This window comes from Falco peregrinus, chromosome 6 (genome assembly GCF_023634155.1).
Source record: "Falco peregrinus isolate bFalPer1 chromosome 6, bFalPer1.pri, whole genome shotgun sequence".
Classification (NCBI taxonomy): Eukaryota; Metazoa; Chordata; class Aves; order Falconiformes; family Falconidae; genus Falco; species Falco peregrinus.
In genome coordinates this window covers 87,682,306-87,709,070 of record NC_073726.1, presented here as the reverse complement: position 1 = coordinate 87,709,070, position 26,765 = coordinate 87,682,306, and the positions used below count along the sequence as shown (strand labels likewise).

Genomic DNA, 26,765 nt, shown 5'->3' with positions numbered 1-26,765 from the left:
TCCCCAGCATCTCAGAGTAAAAATATCCTTGACTCCATACTGGAAAGCCATATGTCTTAACCTGAAAGTTCCAAGTTCATATCTATATATCAAAGAAAGCACCTTCTCTTCCAAAAAATGCTGAAGAGTGATAGAGACAACAGATCAAAGCTTGTACTGGGGAAACTGCTGTAAAATTTACTGTTAAACTCAGTCTGAATAAGATTAAGCAACAGCCAAGCCATACCCCTCTGCTGCAGACACACAACTAGCTGCTGGGCTCGGCACTGGCTCTGAGAGCTCAACAGCAAGAAGCAACAGCGAGCAACTGAACATGAGGAGGGCTCTCCTAGAGGTGACAGCAGAAGGGACTCAAGGAGGCAGGATGCGCTTTTCCATCTCAAAGACACAAAGGCTGGAAACGCAGAATTTGGAAGACTACCCTGGGAGTGACAATGTCAACACTTGTTAGGGCCTGGCTTTCTAGGGAGGTGATCATGGTGGAGCAGTGGCTCAGCCATGATTCAGAAGGAACGCTGCCATCTAGTGCACTTCCAACAGAGCGTCTTCCTACTGTGAAAACAATGGGATTGGGGTCTGTGTGTGCAAAGGCTGGAGGCACCGCCAGATAGGAGAAGGCATTGTATTTTTGGTGTTGCATAGAGAAACAGCGTTTTAACTTCCAGGTGATCTCCAAGCATGAAGAAGAGGCGGGGGAATGAATGCACATGCACGCACGCACATGCACATGCACGGGGGAATGAACGCACACCCACACACCCACACCCTAACACTCCCAGTATGCATGAGTAATCCTCGTAGCTGGAATCTGTGTTTGAGCTACAAAATGGGTTTCCACAAGCTCTCTGGATGCACGCTTGTCCTACACATAGCCTTAGCAATGTCTGATTTCTTACCAGCAGTGGATAACCTGTCAGGATGGGAGCATGCTCACCTACTTGTGTGCCCACTCGCACCCGGACTCTTCCAAGCCCACAGACTCTCTGCGTGCCAGCAAGACTGACGGCTGTAAGGAAAACTTGTATGTGAAACTGAGATGGACCACACACTTTTTGGGTTTGGTTTTTGGGTTTTGGTTTATTTTTAGAGATGGCCTGACGGGCTCCATTCAAGCCAGTAACAGAGCAGAAGATACCTGCAGCCCTCTCCTTGTTCAGGACTGTTTTGTCCTGGCGTGTTAGATTCCCAGGTGCTGCACAGGGGGGGAAAGTGCCTGCGTGTGGCACGGCGTAGCAGCGGTCTGCCCACCGACAGCCACGGAGCTCTGCACTGTGTAGCTGCTGGGGTCAGCGGGGAAGGAGGCTTAGGGCTGGCAGAATAAACCGTCCTCAGGAAGGAGTCACTCAGATTTATGTTCAGACTGATTTAAAAAAACCCTCCATTTTTCTCAGTCCAAGTCAAAATGGTCCATATGGATACAGTGATGGTGAATTCTACTGGCTCTAGAGGTTTTCGTGATATGCCCTGCTTATCTGACCTGTCAGTGAACAGTTCCTTCTTTCAGGGAAGGATAACCTCACAGGTTTTGGCTTTACAGCCTCTTCCATGTAGGAAGAAGGGATATCTCCCTTTCCGTCCTGCCTGTGAAGTAGATGAAAGTTCTTCCAAAGTGGATCATGACCCCTTTGTAAGGTTGTAAGAAGATACAGAAGGAATTGCAAAGTGTTTGTTAGCCTCAAAATGGCTAATTGATTTTGATCCTTGGCAGCAACTTGGAAATTACAGCTGGTTCTCACGTTCATGCCCTGGAGCAGCAAAGCTGTTGCCTGTAGTTAAAAGTGGCCAGTTGTCCCTTCCTAGTGCAAATGTCTTCAGCCAGTGATTACACAGCCATGGAAAAGGGGTGGGGGTGGTGGTGGTGAGCAGTTTGGTGAGCTGACATGAAGACATAAGATCAAAACAGCTACATGAGGGGTGGTGCTGCAGGAGGGGGGACCTGAAAAGTTGTAGATCAAGTAACAGATTGTTCACTTCCCCATTACTCTCGGTGTAACATTGCTGCAGAGCTGGCTTGCTCCCTCGGCAAGCTCTCCCACACTGGCCAGAGACCGTCTGTCTGACTGGGTCTTCTGATACAACTACTGCTGTCTGACATCCGTGTAAACTTTCAGACTTTTTATGTCAAGAAATGCACCCAGTTCATTCTGCGCAGGGTGAACCAACCACACGTGTGCATGTTGTGCAGCCTGCCTGCATCCTGGCGAGGCCGATCGCGCCGCTCCTACAGCCGCAGCAGAGGTACGCGCTGACTCGGCAACAAGCAGCTGATGAATTAATCTGATCCCTCCACTAGATGGGATGCAAGCACCATAATTTCTAAGCACTTCTTGTTAAAATGTGAAGTTCCAGCACAGCTTGCTCAATATAACTGGTTTCCATACCAGATACTCTAGCCAGGGGCTATGAAAGGCAAAAGTGTTTAGTTCCAGTTCTTCTTTGTCGGAAAGGGCACAAAAAATGAAATGATTCGGTGCCCCAGAGACACGGTAATAGATGATTGGGGCTGACATCACCCAGCAATCAGGCAACATGATGCCCCTGCGACCCTCTAGGTCATATCCTAATGTGAAGAGAAATGAGGGAGCAAGCTGAGGCTGAGACCTGTCACTTCAGCATTGTCGCTAGATGCAGCAAGAGCTGTAGCTGTCCAGAAAAAGGAGACACAAGCTCATTTTTGCAGGCAGCAAGAAACTTAACATTTTTATAGATCTCTAACCTTACTACTCAGTACAATCTTACTCCATTATTGCTAGTACCGTAATGTTCGCTGTGGCCCTAATTGCACTTCTCATTCATTATCACAGAGTAACGATAGCAGACAGTATATGAGTAATACCTCTACTCCCCTCGATTTTATGCTTTTAATTTTGTGTGTAGATGTTAGGAACATTGTTATTACTACTTTCTCTCTGAGGAAAAAGAGACAGAAAGAAAATAAGTTGCCCAAGAACTCAGCAAGTGTATAGCACAAACAAGCAGTACCTGTGTGTCCTGACTCCCAGCCTCCTGAACAATATTCTGAATTACCAGGGCCCTTCATCACTATGAACTTCCCAGGAAGCTAGACACAGTCCCTTTAGAAAACCTCTTGGATTTTTATCTTGACAGTGCAGCAGACCAGACATTGTGTTGACTCTAATCTTAAAGGTACATTTTTACTGAAATTAAATGTGGAAATAAACACAACCTTGAGGACACTAGGTTGTCTGTTATATTTTTATATTCAGGTTTGTCTAATCTTTTCACTTTCAGTTTGCAGAACACCAAACATCTTTGTTCTGACACCACTCAGACGGGGTTCATGCACTGTCAATCCAAACTGGACAGTTGAGTAGAAGGCAAAATGAGCTTGTGGGATCTGGGAAGGTGTGAGGAATAAGGATTCTAGTATGTGCATGAGTTGATTAGCAGTGAAATGATTATATGCTTTGTAATTTAATGCCTAGCATTATGTTCAAGAGTTAATGTCCCCTGGAGAGGAACTGAACACTTGTAATTCCCCCCAAGCTAAAGCCTCGGAGGCTGCAGAAGCAGTCAGGCAACACTGCATTAGGTATGTTCAGCTAATGCTTTTGGTGCTTCCTTAGTAACCCGAAGGACTTGCAATCTGAAGCACAGTTTCATGGCAAAAGATGAATGCTGTTCCCAAGGAATCGCAGCCTGGGCCCTTCATGTCATATTTACTTTGAGCTAAGGGCCTCTCTTAACTTCGTTCTGGTGCAGCTCTGTTTTGTTTGACCTTAATGGTGCACGTTACAACCACTCTGACTGTTGCTCCTTTGAACAACAATAGCACCTGGGTGAATATAAAAACCCTGAAAGCACTGTCACATATCAGATACAGTGGGCAAGGCAAAAATCTCCTTTGTTCTACTTTTTGCCCCACAGTGTAAATTCCAATGAAAAACACTGGGGGATGGGGGGGACCACAAAAAACTCAAACCATGTTCCTCTCCCTGCATGGCAAAGAAATACTAGAGGGTCGGAAGTGTAGACACTACAAGTCTCCTGGATGTCCTCTTGATGTGCTGGCATTATTCAGTTTTCAGCACCAAACACACCTGAAAGGGCAACTTCAATGACTAGTATGTGCTTCTGCTATGCCTTGAAGCCACATTTTCTCACACTATTACTTTAGACTATACTTGCTGTTGTCTTCCCACTGTCCTTCCGAGAAGGTTCACAGGTCAACTTTGTGTGATGCAATGCTAGTTATTGCTTCTTGCCATATGTATATTTTGCTTTTAGCAGTTGTGGCTCTCATGTTTTACAACACGAACAACAAACGTTTTACAACATGTTTCACGTGTTGGCACAGTTTTAAGCGAACTTTTTACTCCCGTTGCAGGCTTCCCCTGGATCAGGCAATAGCCACCTCACCTATGGTGATGGACCAGTTAAGACAGATACTGGCCACCTTGCCTGTTGGTATTGTATTATTTGTTTAGTAGTGGTGTTCAGAAGCTGTATTCCACAATGAGGTCCTCATTTAACAGACAAAAACAAACAGACAGTTCGCACCCACAGAGCTCACCGCCTAGGGTTATGGAAAAATATATCAAGTGGAGGTCAAAGAAAAGTAAAGGGCAATAATGCAACACCAGCCACCCTGCTTTCCATGGGCCTCTTGCCTCAGGGGTAACAGTCAACCTTGCCTGCACAGGACCAGCTGTCTCTTGCTTAATACATACATATACACATGCACACACACGCAGGCTGTGCATAAATTAAACAGTCTTTAGAGTGCTAACAAATAGTGAATGCTAAATTCAGGCCAGATGTGACCCACTCACTAGACACCAGCAACAAGCTTCGGGCTGGAGTTCCATGTTGTTGGAGGTGGCTTGGAAAGGTGGCTTGATGAGGAAGCTCCAACACTTGAAGTCCAGGGGGCCTCTCTGTGGTCTTGCCTTTCTTCCAGCTTTACGGATGCCCTGGACACAGGCTATCATCCAGCAGTGAGGGTGGCTGTTTTGATGTCCTTGCACTTTGCTTGAACACTTCTTGGAAGAAAGCGGGTGGGGGTGGGGGTGGTGGTGTATGTCCATGATGCGGGTTAGGATGTGTTCTACTTAAATGTTTGAAACACAAAGATATGTAAACTTTTAGAGTCTGACAATCTAAAGGATCCCATTCCTGTGCATCCTATTCTGTTGGCATCCTTTGGGAAGATCCAGGCTTTTCCCGCTAATTTTTGTTCTGAGTCTCATATCCAGTGTAGCAGACAACTGAGGTAATGCAGGGCTGAGCAGCTGGAACTCCTGTGTGGCTTGCAAGATACTTCACAGCAGGCTTCCTGCTCTACCCTGCGCCACGGCTTCAAAATGAACAGCAAACCTGGAGAAAACATAGCGGCCTTGGCGCTCAGAGTGAATGCCTGTGGGAAAAGAGCCATCAGAATGGATTTGTGGATTAGGCCACCTTTTGTGAATACATTCAAAGTTGTCCTTGAAATGATATTTCTTTAATTTCAAAAGAGTGCTGCTTCTGATTTTTTTCCCTTTTGATTAACTAGGAATTGCATCAGCATCGCCATTATTATTACTAAATAAGACTCTGTTTGAGTTTCAGTCCATAAAGTTTGATCAAATGCATTTTACTATTGCTGTCTAAACATTTCATTTAGTTAATGTCTAACTTCAAGTATTTTTAATATTTGTACTTACCGAATTATTCGGAGAGAAGCTACTGATCATAGGCCAAATGCTGATGTCATTTACACCAACAATTAGCCCAACATTGCCCAACTCATCGGGTGCTGCCAGGGTTTGAGGCTCTGGTGTCCTCCACAGTTCCTCCCAACAGATGGCAGCCTCTTGACTTCTCTCTTTCCCTCGGATTTTAGGCAAAAGGCAGCAGGGAAAACACCCTTATTGTAGTTTTGCCTTGAACACGAAAGACTTTTGTCCTTGATTTAACCTTTGCTAGTCAGACTAATGGTGGTAGGGGAAAGAAGCCAGTCCCTGAAGCCCTGAGAAAGAGGGGAGTGGATTTCACATAAATACACGAAATAACAGGGATGATTTCACAGTCAATACGTCATGAAATAGCTGTCAGAAAGTCTGAGTCAAATGTAATGTGAAATGTTCACAGAAAAAGGAAGCAAGCCCAACGGAACTCCTCCACTATGGCATGTTTTGGGGCACAGCTGCCTCTTGCAAACACTTTTTAGAGACTCAAAAAAGCTCTGTGACTGGCTAAAAATAAGCCTTGGCACCTTTCATGCAGACTTCGCAAAGCCCTGTCACAGATAGGAATTGAGGCTCGACAGTCCTTGCAAGGTAAGATCTAAAAGGCTTTTATAGACAGGGGAAAGTGAGGCACCAAAGGTGTCTACACACAATTTAGTACTAGGTATAAGTATTTTGGGTGAGGGATGGGATCTTTTAATCTTTTGTTATAACAGTACACTCCCTACTGTGCCAGCAGTTACAACGTACCTTTGTACCACTACAGTGGTAAGATTTGCCCAACATGAACATATTATTCCGATAAAAGTATATGAATACCAATATAGTTGTGTTAATACTAGAGTCTGTATAGCTTTATTGAACTGCCACAACTAAAGCAGTACAACCTTGACATACAGATAAGGACTAAGTATCTTATCCAACTATATGGAGCAAGTAAATGACTGAACCGGCAATAGTTCACAGCAGTCTTCCTTCCCAAGCTGCTTTCTGGATTGCCCAAAACTATTCTGTTCACATTTTTTCTCGCTAAAGGGTAACACAAAGCATCATTGTTTGTTCAAAATGTCATGATTTAAAAAAAGATGCCACACTCTTATTTATAAAACCAAGTGAAACAAAACATTCAAAAGTGTTTTGTCTCTTCTCTCTCTTCCTTCCAGTGATACCTGGTATTTTCATGGATGCTTCTGAAGGAGTGAGTTTTAGCAGTGCTTTAGTCGGGCCTGACAAGGTACCGCTATTTCCGTGGAATGACTTGAGACAGTTCAGATTTTTTTTAGATATATCTACCAATGTTCATCCCAAGTGGATGCTTTAAATAAATAAATCAATCAAAATCCACCCCCAAAAAAAACCAACCCCCCCCCCCCCAAATTTATACGGAGACCAGCATATCCAACTGTCAAGTGGATAGTATGACAGTGGTTTAACAGTGTACATCTAACTACTTGTAGTGTGTAAAGTATTAGAAATGGCTCTGTCCCTGAGGGATTTTGTGAAGCCTTGGATCTTGGGTTTCCTCCCCACGTAGGTGTGGGACTCAGCTCACTGAGCCCTGCACTGGAGACAGCCCTAGTAAGAGGCCAACAAGGAGGACTGTGGTCCGTGAAGGGTCTAGTGAGGGGCTGGGGAAAAGGACTTGGTGGAGCAGAGCACACAACACTGTCCAACGGTGCAATGGGATGTGCAGCGATGCTAAAGGAAAAGGCAATGGGCCTCTGTAGGGGAAGCGGTAGGGCGAGCCCACAGTTCTACCTCATGTGAAGATGATGTTTTAGTCCTGTTCTTTGCTTAAGGTGTTTCATTTCTATGGCTCTGCATCCCTATCTGGGCTACCACATACCTGTTGTAGCGGTTCAGATAATGCACATTCCTGTTATCCTCTTCCAATCAGCCTTTGCAAGTTGCCTTCCCTGCAGACTACACCGAAATTTGCCTTCCTTGCTCCCCACGGAAGAGCTTTGTGGGCAAGGTGGGCTAGCCATGGAGTTGGCCTCTTCAAAGAGCATGACAGAGCAAGCCTGGCGCTGCAAGGGTCACTACAGGCAGCTAGGGCACAGACTGATCTACAGCCAAGCCAGACTGAAAAATTTCAGGATCGTCATCAAGCCCAAATTAAATATTTCTGAAGTTCAGAATATTTTCTCTTTTAAAACTTCCTTTTCTGTGAAAAACTCTGCTAATTCAGTATTTCGGGACAAAAATTAATTTTGAATTATCTGGATTTCCCTTGGGAGGGAAATTCTGCTTTTCAATGAGCTGGAAGTGATGTATCTTAAAATTCCCAGGCAACAATCTTATATTGGTATTTTTAATTCTGAGGACCATTCCCATGAGTTTCTAGTATTTTTAAAGTAGGTCAAATTTTGAACACAAAAAAACCTTAAGAGTTATGCCCCTTTCATCTTTTCTTAGGAGCAATAAGCCTTTTTGGTATTATTGCTGGCTTAAATATTAAACAGGAAGCAAATTACATTTCCAGTCATTAAAGTACAATAGAACAGCTCTATTGTCTGAATCAGTGCAATATTAGGTCAGATTGTCACAAAATGCTCAGAAATGAAGTCTTATTGAAAGAATGCAATAAATTAAGACTTTTAATGCTTTCACTATGAGCTCTGCCTGATGAGAGATTACTTCTTCATTCCTGCCAATTAAAGTGGGAAATTCAGGCCCCAAAACTTGAATTCAGTAAGCAACTATATGGAATTTGATATTCCCATGCATAAAGTGACTACAAAAATGCAACACATTGAAATGCCGTTTAGAAGATTCCAAGCTTACCGGTCCTACTGTGTGACCAGACACCTAATTTTTAAGATCCTAGGTGACTCTCCAAATAGAGGCATTTGCTTGCAACGCCATCAGCTTGGAAGGAATTGTACTGTAGAGCGGTTTAGCTCAAGCAGCACAGAGGTGTGGAGTTAACTGTAACGCTCCTCTAGTCAAACCCCTGCTCATAGCAATGTAATGCTGGGACGGGTCTGAAAGATCTTGCAGGGACGAGCGTAGACAACACTTGACAGTACCAGACACCCCGTGCCTGGTAGCCTCCCAGCAGTGGCGTCCTGACTATATCTGATTTGACCTTAAGCCTGACGACAAAACAAAGCAGAAGCTGGAAACTGCTGCGGCTTAGAGAAGCAATATGCTACCATTGAGCTGCCCGGTGGTATCCCATCTTCAGGAAAAGCAGGAGCTGCTGGCTGTTGCTGAAAGGCATGGGGAGTTTTGGGTTGTCTCCCACAGATGCTTTGTTTCCAGTGTCGCACTCCCCAGCCTGTCCCAGCAAGGCAGTGTGCTGCTCAAGGTCTTCCGGCTTCGCTGCCTTGGGCAACTGTCCAGAGGGCAGTTGGCCCCACACTGTTGTGCTTTTAAAAGCATTCAGTATCGGGGATTCTATGGCCTCCAAGGACTCTCTTACTGTGCTGAACCCACAAAAGGTTTTCCCAATATCTGAACCAAAACGCTGCTGTTACCTTTTGTCTTGGCCCAGTGGATGTGGAGAACAATTTACCTTCTTCCACAGTAATTCTACTTAATGCAAGCATTTTGTACTCTTCCCCTCTTTCTTCCCTTTTCTGGACTAAACGAATCTAATTCCTTTTCTCTTTTTTTTGTATGCCATGTTTTCTAAGACTCTTATGATTGCCACTTCAAAGTTTTTAGTCTCCGATCTTCAGAACCTCTTCTAAATGCAGTGTCCGAAACCACAGTATTCCAGCTGAGGCCTCCTTGGCACTGGGTATACAAGAACTATTTTTCCCTGAGCTTACTTTACGTACAAGTCTCCTGGTTGTACGCCCTAGAATGAGATCTGCCCTTTTCACCTTCGCTTTGTATTTCGCTTGTGATCTAGCCTGACCTCTTGCTTCCTCTTCTGTAGCCTTTCTGCATCCTCAGTCATTCCTCTTTCAGGAGGAAGTTCCTTAACTGTTTCTAGAGTTGATTTCTGTTTCTATACCATGCTTAGCAATTCTATTAAATACCAGGTTGTTGGCTGGATCACTTCCTCAACGCTATCAGTTCACATTCTAATTGCATCCTCTGAGAGGTTTGTAACATTTTTGAGCATGATTTCTAGCCATAAATTTCAAAAGTGTGCTCTCTGTCCCACAATAATTAATGATGACATTAAAAAAGAAGCAGACCCACATCATTGCCGGATGGAAATACTCTTCCCTGTCGTGTCAGGAAATCAGCAGTAACTTGCTGGGCATCTCTGATAAAGCTGCAATTCCCACCAGAAATGCCACCCCATGATCTGGATGGACAACAAATGCTGTTCAAGGAGGTGAACCTCTTCCTCTGCATCTTTTTAAAATCCCCTGTCCTTCTGCACTATGCTTTTTAATTATGCATCCATAAATTCATTGCCACCTCCACCTGTTGTTACCTCAAGTTACTAGCTGGGAGGAATCTGCTCTCTAATGGTCACATAATTTCTCATTTAGTGGAATAACTCAGCTAGAGGAGCCTCAGCTCATTCTCAATACTTGGTTACAGACTGTGAAAGATTTATGTATATGAAGCGTGCTCAGTTTTACTGTCATGCGCCATTGTTTTGACAGCCCAGATGAAGTTCCAGGTATGACATTATCAAACAGAATATGCCCTAGAGAAATTATTTTTCTGAGTGTTTTACTTCACACTCCGTCTCAGCTTAAAAATGCAGAACAGGCCACAATGAAATGAAAAGTAAAGCTTTGATTCAGCAAAGAACCTCAGCATACGCTTCCATTTAAGCAGCTACGCAGCCAGATTACGCCAGTGCTTAAAATCCAAGTGCATTGCTGTAATACTGAGCTGAGACTGATGGGGTGCCTTACCTTCTTTTACTACCTGTTGTAATTTGCTTACTAATTACTCCCCTTACATTGAAAACCAAAACCAAAAATCCCTCCAAAACCAAAAATACCATATACTGTAATAAATAAGGGGTATGTTCTAATTGGGGCAACAGAGGTACGGGGGGTGGGCGGGGTGGGGTGTATCCCACATGACAGGAATACAAATATAAAGTTGTTCAGGGAGGATAAGGGGAGGAAGAGAGATGGCCTTGTTTATTACATACCAGTTCTGAAACTGAATGAGCTAAGGGAGTGAGAGCTGCTGCAAGCCCCTGGGAACGATGAAAGAAGCTGGGCACTCTCCTGGTAAGGATCTGCTACAATACCCAATTGACGAGATCGAGTTGCTTTCTGTGAACAGCTAACTGAATCACCCAAGCTGACGGCAATGGGAGACCTGGTTGTTCAGGAAGGACCCCAACAAGGGATGTTTCCTGGAGAACACTGGTGACGAACTTCGACACGGAAGACGGAGAAACCAACGGGAACGGGAGCTCTTCCTCACGTGGTTCCAACAGACAGATATAAATACTCGTGATATCAATGTGGGAGGCAACTTGGGTTAGGGTGGTAAGTATAGATTGGATGATCCATGCAAAGGAAAGGACAGAGAATGGCAAACATAACCGACAGCTGGGATGAGGGAATTGGAGAGTTGGGATGTTGCATCACAGAGGAGCAGTGCGTCAGAGAAAAAGGAATCAGGAAACTCAGCGTTCTTCAAAGGAATGATAGCCACCAAATCTAAACTAACCTATTGTACAGGAAGGAAAAGGAAGTATAGTAAGAGACGAATGTGGATAAAGCACGAGTTTTATTTGACCTGAAACAAAAAGGAAGCAGGCAGAAAGAGGAAGGTAGGTCAGATGAACAGCATTCTGGTAGAACACAGAAGCATGCAGGATTAGTTGGAAACACCGGCAAAAGAAAATAGCAGAAGAGCTGTTAAGGATGGTGAAAACTTTATAAATATATTCGTGGTAAAGAAAACTTAAGGTCTTGGCCTTCTCTTTGATGGGAAGGGATAGAGGCCATTGCAGCCAGCTGCCCTCAGGTGCCTTTCTGGAGGACCCAGCGCTGCCAACCCACCTGGGGACCCTCAGGAGACACCTGGGGACCCTCAGGAGACTCCTCGTGGTGCTGGCAGCAGCGCTGGCCACGGCAGCTCGCTTCGGACCTGGTGGCAAAGCCAACCCGTCCAAATGGTGCCTTCACTGTAAGAACAGCTGTCACTGCCACCTGAGGGGGTCTAAAAACACGGGGGCTCCGCAGGGCCCGGTGCCGAGGTGAGAAGTCCCCGCTCCCGGGCAGAGACCGCCGGCAAAGTGGTTTCACCCGGCCTCCCGGGCAGAGAGGCCAGGATTCACCTCGAGAAGGCAACGCAGCGGGTGCCGCCGGCGTTACGCCCCAGGGCAATGCGGGAAGGGCCGCGGCGGAGGGCCGCAGGCCGCCTCGGGCACAGGCACGGCGCGGAGAGCGCGGAACGGGGGCGATCACCCTCCCCGGCACCTGCGTGCCCCCCGCCCCGGTGTGAGGAAGGAAACGGTTCCGTGTCCCTTCCTCCCACACCCGGCAGGGCCGGGGCAGCAAGCAGTGCCCCGCCCGCCTCACACCGACCCAGGCCCGGCCGAGCGGCCGGTACCGGCCTCGCCACCGCCCTCCGCGGGAGCCCCCGCCCCGCCCCGCCCGGGCAGGGATGCCCCGGGCACCGGGCGGGGGCGGAGGGCAGCGCCCCATTGGCCGGCGGCGCGTCAAGCGCGGCTCGTCTGCCGGGCTGCCGTTGGCCCAGGCGGCTGATGGCCCCGGCCCGCTCCTTCCTTCCCATTGGTCGCCTGGGCCCAGCGCGCCCCGCCTTGCCCCCGCCCCTCTGGGGTCATTTAAGTTTATGGAGAAAATAAATAAATAAAGCGGGAAATAGAAATGCGTAGAAGACCGGGGGGTAGGGGGGGGGAGGGAAACGGCGCGCAACCTAACGTGTTTGCTTGAGGGCGGAGGTGCTCGCGGAAGCCAATAGGCACCCAGCTGCCGAGATGTGTGACACCTCCGTAGAGCCAATCAGAGGTCTAGCTCGGCGAAGGCGGGCCACCATCGTTCTGAACTGCGGCCAATGAGAGTCGCTATCTGTTTGACCGACATTTTCTCCTTCCAATAGAAAGGGCGCGTAGCGGGTCGGGGAGCGCGGCTTCGCCTATACACAATTAGCGATGAGTGGCGAGAAGCGGGGCGTGCCCAGGCAGCGGCGAGGGCGAGGCCCGCCCGGGAGTGGCGGGGCTGTGAGCCAATGGGGACAGCCCGGCGGGGAGCGGGGGGGGGCCGGGGGCCAATGAGGGGGCCGCCGAGGCGGCGGCGGCTGCCTGTGAAAGTGCCGAGCTGCTGCGCGAAGGGAAGGGAGAAGATGAGAGAGGTACCGCGTTTCCGGGGTCAGCGGGGGGTTAGGGGCGGGGCCGCCGGCCGTTCCGCCTACCGGGGGGCGGGCCGGCCGGTCTGCGCCGTGAGGCGGGCTGGTGGCGGGCGGCGGAGGGGTTGGGGGGGGGGGGGGGAGGGCGAGCCGTGTTTCTCGGGGCGCGGCGGTTTGCCCGGCGCGAGGGCGAGCCGTTAGGTCCCAACCGCCGCCCTGAGGCGCTGGGCGCGCGCCGCCTCTCCTCACGCGTCCCGCGGCGGCCGGGCGGGGAGGCAGAGCCCGTACCCACCGCCCCGCTCTCTCCCGTGGCATTTCCCTGTCCCGCGAAAGTTCCCCGAATCGGCGGGGCCGCCCCGCGTAGCCGCAGCGCCGGTCTCTTCGGGGCGCGCGCGGCCGGCGGAAGAGTTGGCACCAACGCGCCCCCCTCCCCCGCTCCTCCTCCTCTTCCCCCCGCTGGCCGGGCCGCCGGGAAAAGTTGCCAGCGCCCTTTTGTGAGCGGCGCGACGGCCGGGCCGGGGCCGGGGGGCAGCCGCGGGGGGGGGGGGGGGGGGGGGGGGGAGCGGTGCGCAAGGTGCCTGGGGCCGCCGGTGCCGCGGCGGGGGGGAGCCGGGCTGGGGAGGGGTCGATCGTCCTCCGGCACCGATGAGCTCCGATGAGCTCCGCTGGTTTTTGGTGCCGGCGCTTGGGGCTCATGGAGCGAATATGCGCGTTGGTCCTCGCCGAGGTTGGCGGCGCGTCTGTACCTGAGCGATCTGTCGGGATAGTTTATATCGCGGGTCCAGGGGTGGCTCTCAGAGTGGCCAGTCGCTTGGCTTTCCGCTGCCAGGCGGCTGTTCGTGCCAAGATGGCAGGGTCTCGTACCCAGGCTTCTTTAGCCCTGTCAACGGGGAGTGCGCTCGCATTTATAAATCGGAGTACAGAGGTAAAATGAATTTCCTAGCCGCTGCAGCGAGAGAACTGGAAAATGGGCTGCCTTACTGCCAGCTGTCCAGACTCTGCTTTCTTTTGCAGCCGAGGAAATCTTTTATTTTTCAGCTTAAATGCCGTCTTGTCGGTCCTGAATGTCAAACGAGAAATTGTAAGAAATTTGTAAGAGTCGTGGCTTAGTGAAATGAACTCATAACCAAAGCCTGAAAGCAAGGTTCTCACATCAAAGTAATTAATTTAGGAGAAAAAAGTATCTCTATAAAACCTGTGGTTATTTACAACTGTATAACTGTCCTGAAATCCAAATAGCTTTTTGGGTTTTTCTCAGTGCCTGGGATGGACTCTGACATAGAAATTGTGTCTTTGAAATTATGGGGCTAGTGTTACAGAATTGCAGAATCATTTAACATCTGTGAATCTTACTGTGCTTTGTAAGAAAGACCAACTCAAGACAAAAATTACGATAGGAAAGTAGTGTCATACTTCTCCTGCACACACAAAAAACCAAAAACCAAACAAACCAGCAAGCAAACCACCCCTCAGAGCCCAGAGCTCTTTTAGCAGCTAGTCTGTCTTCAAGTAGATGCTATGAGTATACGCTATTAGGGCTGATTGGGAGGATCCTTCCCACCCCAGTGGAAAATGTGGTATTTGTGAAGTTGCAGTTTTCTGCAGGGAAGTTCCAGTTTTACTGGAAAAAAAGTTAAGATTTTTCTGACCAGAAAAATAAAGTGATGGTTTATGGCTACCTGGCTTGAAGACTTCTGTCAATTCCACATTCTGCTTTACAGGGAGAAAGCACAATTATAAAAATCTTCCCCTGAGAGATATCCACCTTCCCCCCCCCCCCTTTTCTTGTTTTGTTTTTTTTAGTTTTTTCCTCCCCCCCTTTAAAGGAATTGCTTGGAATTTTTATTCCACAAAGGATGAGAGCTTTACTTCTTACCCTGAAACATAACTGAACATTTTTTCATCAGACGAAAATTCCAGTATTTGGCTAGCCCAAATCAAAACTTCTGGAAACTTGGGGCCAGATCTTTGGCTTGTACAAACTGGCTAGTTCCATTGTGTTTAGTCCACAGAGGATTTGGCCCTAGTTAATTAATGGTTCACCTGAGGTCATGCAGCGAGTTGATTTTTAAAGCTGGAGACTGAATTCAGAGCTGTTATTATTCAATCCTGTCATATATCTTGAAGTTTACTGCACAACATTGTATTTTTCTTAGACAGGCTGGATTAGTAAGAGCCAGAATCCATGAGGCTCTGATTGCAACTTTTCTTAAAAATCATGTTCTGAAAAATCTATTCAATTGTGATCTTACTAGAAAAGAGAGTAAATATGTTGTAATTAGTGCATAGGTGACACTGACTACCGAGGGAGAGAGAGGCCTGAAAAACTGCTTTTGTTATTTAAACCTTTCTTTCAAAGTACAAAAGCATTTGATTGGCACTTCACTGATTTAATAGTCCATTTGTAATGCAGGAAGAACATTACAGAAGATTTTAGCATTATTTTAAATCTCATCATTTAACCTGTAGGTGTTTTTTGTTTTTTTTTTTTTTAAATCCTCATTCCTAGCAGAAGAAAACTTTCTGATAGCATGTAGAATCAGGGACTTGTCAGTTGTTAAAGATATGGATGCCTTGTGTCTTCCAAAATTAAATGGTTTGTAAGTCTTAAAGCCTAGCATGTTTGTTGTGTTAGCACAGAAAAACCCCAAACAAAAATCACAAACAAAACCAAAAATTCTCCTGGCCGAGGATTTCATGGTTGCTGTTACTACATTGTAATGTTTGGAATGGAATCCTAAGCCCCCTGCTTTAAAATCAGGGTTGCTAACGTTCAGACTGAAGAGGAGAGCAGTTCAGATCCTGCATGGCAGCGATGCCAGATGTATAAGATACCAGCTAGCTCATTCAGTAGTCTGCATTTACAGAGGTTGTCTTTCACCTGTACTTGCAGAAAGATGCATTGTGACAGTTGAAATTTTTTCCATTTTACACACGGGGAAGAGCATGAAATCCAAACAGACCAGCATGCACACACCCTCCTGCCCACCCCTGTTCTGATATTCAGGGGAAAATAAAATTTCATTAAGTTTATGAGGGCTCATTTTTGCCTTCCAAGTATTTGGGGAGTGACATCATTGGTAAAATAATATATGCTAGAAAGACCCTGAATTAAACAGCGCTGAAATGACTTCCCAATCTCAAAGAGCAGTCAGTGACAAGAGTTTGAAGAGACCTTCTGCCTCCCAGGCCACAGCTGCACCTATTGGCTTCATTGTCCCATCCCTCCTACGCACAGGCATGCCTGGCATTGTTTTGGAAATACAGCAGAAACTTGATAATTCAAACTGATGACTCGGAGAGCCACTTGTGGAATTAATTTATTGGGTAAATTAGTGACTAGATATGCAGGCAGATTAAAAAAAAAAAAAGATGCTGTGTCATACCGTGTGATCTGTTACCTCAAACAGTGTGGTTTGTCACTGCTCTAACTGAGTATCCTGGAAAATATTTTGTTTGAAATTTTAAAGGTAAAGTCTTAAAAAAATCTCAGCGTGGTTCTATCCTTGTTATTTAAATCTGTGAGGGGAATTGGGTTTTCAGCTCTTCAATGAGGAGTTATAATTTGGGATTAGAAATTAATCCATGGCACCTATTTTATGGCACAGGATTTATAGCAAGACTCGGAGGTTAAACCATAGCTCTAGTATACTGATCTGTGCTGTAGGCTTATTTGATTTCAGCAGGACTGCCAGCCTAAAGACAAATAGGATTTGATCCTTGCTGGGTAACCTTGGTCAAATTCCAGGTGTCCCTTAAGACTTACTGTTTCCATCTTGGTATTAGAAAAGAAATGGGTTCTTTTTATTTATTTTTCACAGGGCCTCAGTATTGTTCAGTATAGTTTGTCATGTGAGGCTGTAAATCCCTTCAAGCGAGGTGGGATTTTAGATTTGCAAACTGTTCCCAAATGATCGCATGTGTATCATGAAGGAAAAGGCTGTCCTCTGGCCAAGTATGGGCAGAACTTACCAAGTTTAGCTCATTAAGATTCCAGAGTGACTGCAGATATTAATGTAGAAGACGCTATGGGGGAAAATAATTATTTTTAATTTGTTCAAAGTAACAAATTAATGTTAAGTAAGCAGAATTCATCTGTAATTGCATACGTAGTAGCCCAAGAAATCTTACCAGCAGTTTAAACCCTCTAAAGAGGCCAGCTATTGCAGAAAGCACTTACAAATCATTACAGTATTGACAAACCAAACAAAAACAATATAGGGTCTCAAGCCGGCAGCTTTTTGTAAACTTTGTTTGTTTACCCTTCCATAGGCATGTTGACCCTTGATCTTGGGTGTCAGCACAACTCAAACAAAACAAAATTCACTTCTTTAATTTTCATGAGCTGGATACACTGAGATGAATCATTGGGCATTTCTGTAGCAAAAGAAAATAGTTGCTATTCACTGGTTTTCACAACCAGAGGTGGTTTTGGAAGGTCTGTGCTGCTTTGTGAAGTCACATACATTGTGGCCTGAGCAGGGTGAGCAGAACAAAAAGAGATTTCAGGATGTAGATTACTTTGTGCTTACCGGTATCAGTGGATCTCAGATTCTACTCTGATTTTCCCAGGTATTCATGAAAGGTGCCTCAAGGAATAACAAAATACAACACATTGTAATCAAATTTTCTTGTAACACCAGGAAAAGTTCTGAGTCCGATTCTTTTATTGCTTACTCAAAGAAATAATTATTCCTTCATCTTTTTTTTTTTTTTTTTTTTTTCCATCAAGTATGGGGTCCAACCCAGTTATTGCTGCTTCTGTGTTCATGAAAGCACACTGAAGACTGAGTACTTTTTTACTGGTTTTGGTTCCTGGCTTAGGACCTGGGACTCAAGAAGCTCTCTGCCCTGCCACGAATGCAAATTTGACTTTGGGGAAAATTGCTGTGTCTTTGTTTCCTATCCGTATAATGGGAATAATACTGCGTGCTGTCATCACAAATATTTGCAAAGGTATGTACACAGAGAATTCCAAAATAGTCCTGTTATGGTTGTATATAATAAGTAATAAGTTAAAATGGTAGGTGCCAATTATTCCATTGGCTGTTTGGGTTGACAATAAATGCCGGTGTCAGTAACTTTATAAACTTTGGTGTAGTTATTCTGGGTTTGCATCAGAAAACAGAAAGTGGCTTAGACATGAATTTCCTCTTTGAAATAACTGGAGTGACATCAGTGGAATTATACAGGAATTATTTTGGCATTGATACTACTGAAAGACGTAGTGCTGTGTGAGTGCTTTGGCCTCGTACAAAGTGAGCTGTATTTGTAGTACAGGAGTTCAAAGCTGCTTCGGAACGGTAGTGTCTTCTTCACCATTTTAAGTTTTCAAGTACTGTAGCTAGCAAGTGGCGTTTCTGGAAGAACTTACAGGATTCAAAAATGTCCATGTCTTACACCCAATACTAATTATACACACAAATGACTTAATTCCCTATATGACCTTTAGCACATCCATTTGACTAAAGCTTGAGAACTTAAAACTTTTAAAGCATTTTTGTGATAAACTAGGGTCAGAGATCTAGGCTGCTTTTCTTATACGTAACACTTTCTATTTCCAGACACTGTAAATATTGGCCTTCAGTAAATCTTTGTGTGGTGTTTACCCACATCACTTTAGGGAAGATGAAGAAAGCAGAAAACGCCCACTGTTTTAAAAACTGGTGATAATTTTTAACTGCTTACATTTTTGCATGCCTCTTTTGAGACCCTCAGGCTTTATTTCCACCACCAGCACTACTAGTTCTGTACATTTCCCTCTCTCACTGATGCTAGTGCAAGTTGTAGTCATTAAACATAACTACCTCAATTTAGATACTCAACACTCAAAAGAGCTCAAAACTCACGTAGAAGTTACGGATTTTAGGCATAGAGAAACAAGGACAGAGTTTGTTGAAACAGATTGGGAGTGCCTGAAGTTTGGTATTTGGGCCACTAAAAGGTTGTTCTTCACTATTTTTAAGTGTAACAGAATGAAATTAGGATTGAAATAGCAGGTTTTGCTATTCTGCAAAAGCAGCAATATCTGTTTTGTTAAGTAATTTCCCATTTCATAGCTGTAAAGTAAATAAATAAAATCTTTGTGCTGTTTAGTTGGAATTTAAAGGTTGGGTCCCATTTCTCTCTAAAACGTGCGTAGGCCTTCTCCCCCATTGTAGTGTGTGAATAACACCCACTGAACTCCATGCGACGTTTTTTTTTATCGTGTGGCTGAAAAGAAGAGTCCCTATTTATAGCATTCAAACATTGGCAGGTGCAAGACTGGTGAGAAACTTTAGTCTCACACATACAAACTAGTTGTTTAGGAGAGTCTTTTACGCAGTGGTAGCTGCTCTTAGCCGGGCCGCTAGAATCAACAGCGTTGCTCGGTGGCTGTCTTCTTGTTGAGAGCAATCATCTTGTATTTCTAGGAGGGTGTGTAACGAAGAAAGGCCCGATGGTGCTGATTGCAGTAATATACTTAGCTATGGCAGCTTTAGCTATTATTTATAGAAGTGCTAATTATATCAATAGAAATAGCAATATTAATACTGTTAAGTGTCAGAATCCATGCTTGACAGCATGAACTAAACGCAGCTACTGTGAAACAAAGCAGCCAGCTTGTCTCCCTTGTCAAACCACCAATATGCCTTTCAGGAAGAGTACACACCCACCTTAATTGCTTGGGGTCTCACCATTTTTGCTCATCTTGTTATATCACTATCATTTCAAGCTGAAAACTCACAAGACTGGCTGTTCCCTTGTAATGTAGACTGTATCCGAAGTCAGTCCGGAAAATTCAAACTGTGACTAAAAGTGTAACAGTGGGTTCCAGTTTAAAGCTGTCATCCTACAGTGCTGGAGACTGAAGAGTGTCTCGAAGTTCAGAATCTGACCCAAACTTCTTTTTTGAGTCTGTATTCTACCACTTCTTGTTTACAAAATAGTTTGTGAAAACTCACATAGGTTTCAATACCCACAGTTACCTGCAGACTACGTTATAACCAGCCTTAATTGGCATCTTTTAAAGGGCAGAAATCATATTACCAAAAAATAAACAAAACCAAAAGAAAACAAGAGCATATTGAGACTCATTTTCTGGCTGCTTTTTTAACATTTAAAATGTGCTTGATTTCCTGTCACAGCTCTTGTTACTTCTGCCTGCCTCTTGTGACAGTGTTTTAGACGGACTTCCCACAGGAGCTTACAAATCAAGCAGGTTAATGTCTTCATTAAAACTGAATAACAGTTTACTTTGGGAAAAAACATATTAAATATTTCAGGATATTGAACACCAAACTACTATTAAGCTTTAACTAATGCATTTACTTTGCTGACACTTGCTCTCCGATGGGACGTGTAGCTCAAGTTAATGTCACTAGAAGTGATGTTTAAGACTTCATGAGAAAGTGTTTCCAACCCCTTCTAGATGATTTTACTCTAATTCTATCAATCTGTACTTGAGAAAAAGTTTTAAATAAGTTATTTCAGCAACTTGCCATCCTTATTTTGGAAACGTACTGGGTATAAATGTCTCTTTTAGAGTTTTAAATAATCCTTTCTATGTCCTAGATATATGTGGTACACTGTGTAAAGAAAGTGACAGTCTGTTGGCCTCCAGACATTGAAAGAATGTCCTTAGCATGCTTTGCCTTTGAGGGTGAAATACAAGGATTGTTGTGAAAAGAAAAGGTTGGGGTTTTGTCACCCATGGTTGTGAACCTGCCTTAAGGTGTAACTGATTTAGGGGATCAGTAGAAGAGAAATGGAGGCACATGGCTAGCAGGTCAAGGTTTCTCTGTTGGCAAAGGGAGGTATTCTGTGTGGGTGCTGTTACTGCAGAACTGCATACTTCTGTCTTTCTCACTCTGCAGAATCCATTTGCAATAATGCCATGTGGGATACAGGGGCATCCCATCAGTAACAGGAATAGGGTTTGTTTGGGTTTCTTTTGTTCGTATTGCATTGCAGATTCTGCTGGTGTAATTTGCTTTATCAGCTCTTTTGTTTTTGTTGGGATTTTTTTTTTTTTTTTTTTTTTTTACCTCTTCATTTGGCAATCCTACAGTTTACTTATCTATTATCAGAGCCATGTCAGACTGTGATGCGTCATTCTTTCTGGATCCAACTGCAGAAGCATCCCAGTACATGATGCAATCAAACAACATTCCTCCACTGGCAGATGTACACCAATCCCTTTGAAGTTTGTTAATTTATCGAAAATCAAAGCCAGTTTCAGTTCTATGCTGTAATAATACTGCTACTTTGTTATAACCTTTCCCATCGTTGGTCTGTAATAATGCTGGAACTCCTCTGCCATCTCTTTAAACTCTGTGAACAGGTGATCTGTGAGTAAATCTCCCTAAGGAGTTGCAAACTTTCTTGAATTATTTACACGTACTGTAGGAATTCTGTCTTGTATTGCATACTGGGCTGATTGCATAGATGATACAAACCGGATGATGCAGAAAGAAATGGAGGATGTACCTAGCACATAAGGATATGTGTTAGTCTTATATTATATAAAAAATAATTCCTATTGTAATACTGCTGGCTTAAGCTGAGTTAACTTGAGGGGAAAAAAAATCACCCACAAAACTAGGATCTTGGTTATAGCCGTAAAGAGATCGTTGAGAAAGATTAATGGCTTAGAGAATAGTTTATGCAATAGGACAAAAGTAAAGAGCCTAGTTTAAGTACTAGTGGGTATCTGAAAGACGTCATCGCTCAGTGGTGGTGTTCTGGGGTATAATGAGCCTTATCCTCATCTCATTTGGCAAACTTGGTAATTCCTGGTAGGGTAGCAGGTAATTAATGAGTGTGCATGGAATATGAATTGTTTTTCTATCTTTACTTGTGCTTACACCACATTTAAGTTCAGTAGAGTAGAAAAAATAATTATCAGTTTTGAGTAATTTTGTGGGGTACTCCACTTTGTGAATAAATAAATATAGATCAGTATTTCCTTGAATATACTTGTCATGCACATTTATTTACTATATTGTCATTTTGCCCTTTAAGTCGTTCCACATGTCACATTTTTCAGAAATTTACGTTTGTGGTTTGAAAACAAGAATTGCCTTGCCTTGTCCTGACCTGCGAGATGAGTAAGACAGAACCGTTTTTGTTACGACAGTGGCTGAGCACTTGTACTCTCATGGTGCAAATACATACTTAGGTTCACGATTTGTTTTCTGAAAAGCCTCGTGGACATTTGTTTAGGCTTTGCTTTTTGATCCAGTAAAATAGAACATTTCAGTCAAAGAGCATAGACTTAAACGGAACAGGTTGGCCTAAAATGAAGTTACCAGAAATCAGAAATTGAGATGAAGAGGGTTAATACTACCCCTTTGCAGTGAACGGGTCATCTTCATGGTGCCACATGGGAGACATTTACTCCATCTTGCTGTCCTGCACCTGTTCTGTGGATGCCATTCTCTTGGACTGGTAATCTGGCGCTTTTTACCAATGCAGTACTGCTCCTGGAAAGCATGATAACCTGGGCTTTGGGAAAAGAGTTTAAATTAATAGTCTCCAGATTCCCAATTAGTATTAATGTTATTTGCATGTATGTATTCTAACAGAAACTAGGAGTCCTGGATGAGATCAGTGCCCTATCCACTCTCTGTAAAACAGAGCCGCTGTCTCAGGAAGCTTATCGTTAAAAGGCAAGTCAGGCGAAAGGTAAGGGAAGCAAAAAATTAGAATTCCCACTATAGCAACTGCGGACCAAGACACAGAAAGATTTAGTGACTTGATCAGGATAGTCCAGGGAAAGGAAGAGAGGTTTTCAGAGGCAACTAACTCCCACTAAAGCAAGCATGGGAGTGATGTGCCAACCTGCCATTTGTGCCTTTGAAAATTTCCCCAGGGAGTCTATTGTAGAGCCAAGCATAGAACTCTGATCTTCAGTCCCCCACCAGACAACCGTTCCTTTCTGCTTTAAGTGGTTTTAATTGAAAAGTACCATCTGAACAGTGTCTGTAAAGAATTACTTTTCTTCAGAACCTCCAAAAGAAAAGCAAAATGATGCGCTGCAGCAATAAATTAAGTAGTGATCAAAATAAAAACCACAGTCTTGTTATGAAAACCAGAACTGGTGGGTAAATGCTGTGAATTTATGACACCACTGAAAAAAAATATACTCTGGTAAATGTTAATACTTTTAGAACTAAAGATTTTTGTTTGAGTATTAAACTATTCAAATATTTTCTAAACAGACTACATGTAAAAGCTACAAATTGTTTAAAAAAAAAAACCAAAACAAAGCAGAAGTTCACCCCTTGCCTTTCTTCAGGCACTATTTATATCTGTGTCGGTGTTTGTTTCAGAGAGTAAGACTGAAGCCCGTATGACCCTATCTTACTCTCCCCAAATAGCAGTAACGCTTTTCCTTTTTTATAGAGTTGTATGTATATTAACTCACACGTTCTCATCCCTTCATGAGGAGGTAGGATCTCCTCCCATTTTGCAGTTTGGGAAACACTAGCAGAACTCAAGGTTATACAAGTCCAGAGAAATTGTTAGAGTCAGATTACACTGCTGGAGTGACCCATGTTCAGGCCACTCCAACACGTCCCCTAATAATATTTTACAAGCCTGAGCCATCTGTGTGTGATGAGATCAGAAGTAAGGAAGTCTGTAGTTGCCAAGAGAATTTTAGCAAGCAGAATTGTACAACTACAAAGAAATCCTATGGCATCAACAAAGGAAGCTCAGAAAAATACTCACACTGAGCTCTTTGGGACTGTTTTAATTGAAGGCTGTTTTGTTCGTTATAAAATTTTAAGGGTTTGTTCTTCCTTTTGCGCACCTATTTGTTACTGACAGTATTGTAAGCTTTGCGTATGTTATTAGTAGTCTCCAAAATCCCATATTTTGCAAAAACCAGAAGATACTGTTTCTGCTGCAACTCTGTGTGCACTTGCAGGGGTAGCCAACCTTTTCAATGTGGCTGCATCCCAATGGCTTACCTTCCTTTTCCCTCACGCCACCACCGCCACCCCCCCCCACCCCCACCCCCCCCCAAGAATTCTCTATCCACTTGTGACCCATGGAGTTCTTGCTGTGCATGGACCTCGGAGGTATGATGGGCATGTTACTTATGTCTTCCTGCTTTTATTTGTTTTAAGAAGCACTTCACAAAAGAAAATAAATACAAAAGATGGGCTTTTCAAAAGCTCTCAGCATCAGTCTAGCTCTTCTCCCTTTGAAGACAACTGGGACTTGACTTGACTGGAGATGGAATTAAGCCAACACTGAGCATTTTCAACACTTCTAGTCACAGCCTCTCCCCGGAGAATTTGTAATCTTACAAAAAAGATTAATTGATTAATACTGAGGTTGACCAATGGATATGAATCTCTCCATTCATAGAACAGCTCTGATTTTGAAACAGAAAGTCTCTTGCGTTTTTGCTTTGGTTACTATGGGTTAAGTTCTATTAGAGTTTCTCCCAGTTTGTTTTAATAGAAAATGGTATTTATTTGACTTCGGTATGCTACCTAAAATTGTTATAATTTGTTTCTTTATTTCCATAAACATTGCTGTGTTTATTTTGGAAGGGTGGTTACTTAAGAAAAAAAAAAAACAACCAAAAAAACCCAACAAAGTAAGCTTAAAAATATATTGGTTATCTCCCATGTCTAATTTTCTCTTGTAATCAGCCTATATGATTTTCCTATAGCACCAATCTAAACAAAAAAAAGGGAGAGGGAAGAGAGACATTAGGATCTATTTTCAGGATGGTATATCAGACCACACGCACTTATGGGGTATAGTAGATTTGTTATTTTGGGCAGTACTGTGGAACTTATGAGAAGCTTTCTTTTTTTATACAAAGTTAGTTCAGAGTAGATTAAAGTTTATTTCAAACTCAGCATATTTGACCTCAAGCATCATAAGAGTCATGTAGAATTGGCTCATGCTATTAAATTCCTACAGCGAACTCCATAATAATGATTAATTTCTTTCATAAACTCTCTTCATAATTAATACAGGTTTCATTGTGGGCACTGCTATTCTCATATTGATTATCTCTACAATTTAGATTGGACTCGTAAAATGATGTCTTTGTTTACTCTGATGACCAGACATTTATTTTACTTGGATAACTCTCATCATTTGTGAACTGAGCTGGGCTTATTGCTACCATAGAAATTACAAGTATTTCAGAGCTGTTTCATGTAAGAGCAGGGATAAATTTTTGGCACCTGAGATTAATAATACTTTGGTGTTCTCTGATGCTTCTCATCTGGGAATCTGAGTTCTTTATGAATGTCAATTAATTAAGCTTTAAGATACCCTCCTGAAATAGGGAAGCATTAGTAGCCTCTTGCACTGATGGATAAACCCAGGTTTAGAGATGTTGACTGACTCTAAGTCACCTGACAAGGTATCATGACTATAACCCAGGTTTGTCAATTACCAATCCTGTCCTTCAGTTGCGAGGAGTTTATTTCTCCTGGCATGATAATTTTTGATGTGGCACAGCTCCTTTTGGTAAAATACACTTTTTTAAAAGTTGTTATGGCTGGGGATGCTTCAGCTGCTAGAACAAGTATGGACCTTTCTTGTCGCTCTTTTCATCTCAGAAATAAATTAATTTTATTTCCGGGAGTGTCTCATAAGCTGCAGTTAAATCAGTAAACTTTTAAGACTCTAATAATCTCTTCTGGAAAAAGGGGGATTTTCAAATATCTGACAGACTTCAGGAGATGCAGCTTTAATGAGAAAACCAGATGATAATGAATGATGAGACTGAGATTTGAGCATTTGGAAGGAAAAGCCAGAAACCAGATTTTGTAACATCACTGTACACTTTATACAATGTTATGCAACAGGTGAACCTTCCTCTTGGTCAGTCCTAAGTATTAACAATATAAACCCACCTTATTACGATGTTAAAAAAAAAAAATAATCATCTGCTTCTCTTACAGCTCTAGTCCTGAGAGAGCCCGAGGATGGGGGCAGTGTATGTTGTTAGTTCTGTTGCCCGGACTCTGAAGGGTCCTGAGTCCCACAGGAGCTGCTGAGCTCTCCTTGTTTTGTTAACTTCAGAGGGTGCCGGGGGAAGTTGCAGGGAGTGGGAGAAGGCAATCTTTGGAAAGCCTTGGAGACAAACAGGAATTCCAGTTGTTGAGCTGAATTCAGCCATCCTGCTGTTGCCAGACTTGCAGGCGGGAGGGGCAGATGTGGATGTAACAAGCAGCACGTATATACACATTAGTACTTGCAGCACAACATCCCCCGTGCCTGAGGACAGTAAGTGCAACTGAGGACATAGTGGAGTTTACAAGAGTACCTCACATGTTGAGATGCTTTATAGTCCCCCCTGTGAATAGCCTAGCGAAAACCATATGTGAAATATAAATATACTGGGACTTAAAAATGGAGCTGTATTCCAGCCTTTTAAGTTAATTTTGTAACATACTGGATCTCAGGGCTTAATGTGTGTCGTATCCGATGCTAGCTGAATAGTGCAGGGCTTAATAAATGCAGTATGTACTGGAGACACTAGTGGTCTGATGGAAAACGTGAAAGGCAAACAAGAAGATGGTGGAAATAGCACATTTTAGTGAAAGAACAAATCCAGTTTGAACCAACTGACTGCCTGCTTCCTTTGGTCCGAAGGCAACAATGAACTCCTGTTGTCATGCTGAGTCAGTTTGCAGTGACTCACTTTATCAGTCTCAAAATTGTCCAGCATTTCATCAGAACTGGATTACACAATGGGTTTTTCCTTTTCCCCCTTTTTTTTTCCCAATACACTTGTAATATTAATAGGCACGTAAATCATCTGACGTTAACATGTTTCCTCATTAACTTTTACTTTTTTAATTA

At 43.8% G+C, this 26,765-nt stretch overlaps 1 protein-coding gene and 1 long non-coding RNA gene across 2 annotated transcripts in view; one reads left to right on the top strand and one right to left on the bottom strand.

Moving 5' to 3' along the window:
- Positions 1-2,847: 2,847 nt before the first annotated feature.
- LOC129784806 (uncharacterized) lies at positions 2,848-12,341 on the bottom strand. The gene is made up of 2 exons (XR_008747909.1): positions 5,667-12,341; positions 2,848-5,377 (listed from the first exon to the last, which is right to left on the bottom strand). It is a non-coding gene; the product is annotated as an uncharacterized LOC129784806 (long non-coding RNA).
- A 530-nt stretch (positions 12,342-12,871) lies between these two features.
- Positions 12,872-26,765, top strand: part of ZBTB20 (zinc finger and BTB domain containing 20) — a 519,455-nt gene continuing 505,561 nt past the window's right edge. The window contains exon 1 of the mRNA XM_055809034.1: positions 12,872-12,947. The gene's annotated coding sequence lies outside the window, so the exon portion shown is untranslated. The remainder of the gene's footprint in view (positions 12,948-26,765) is intronic.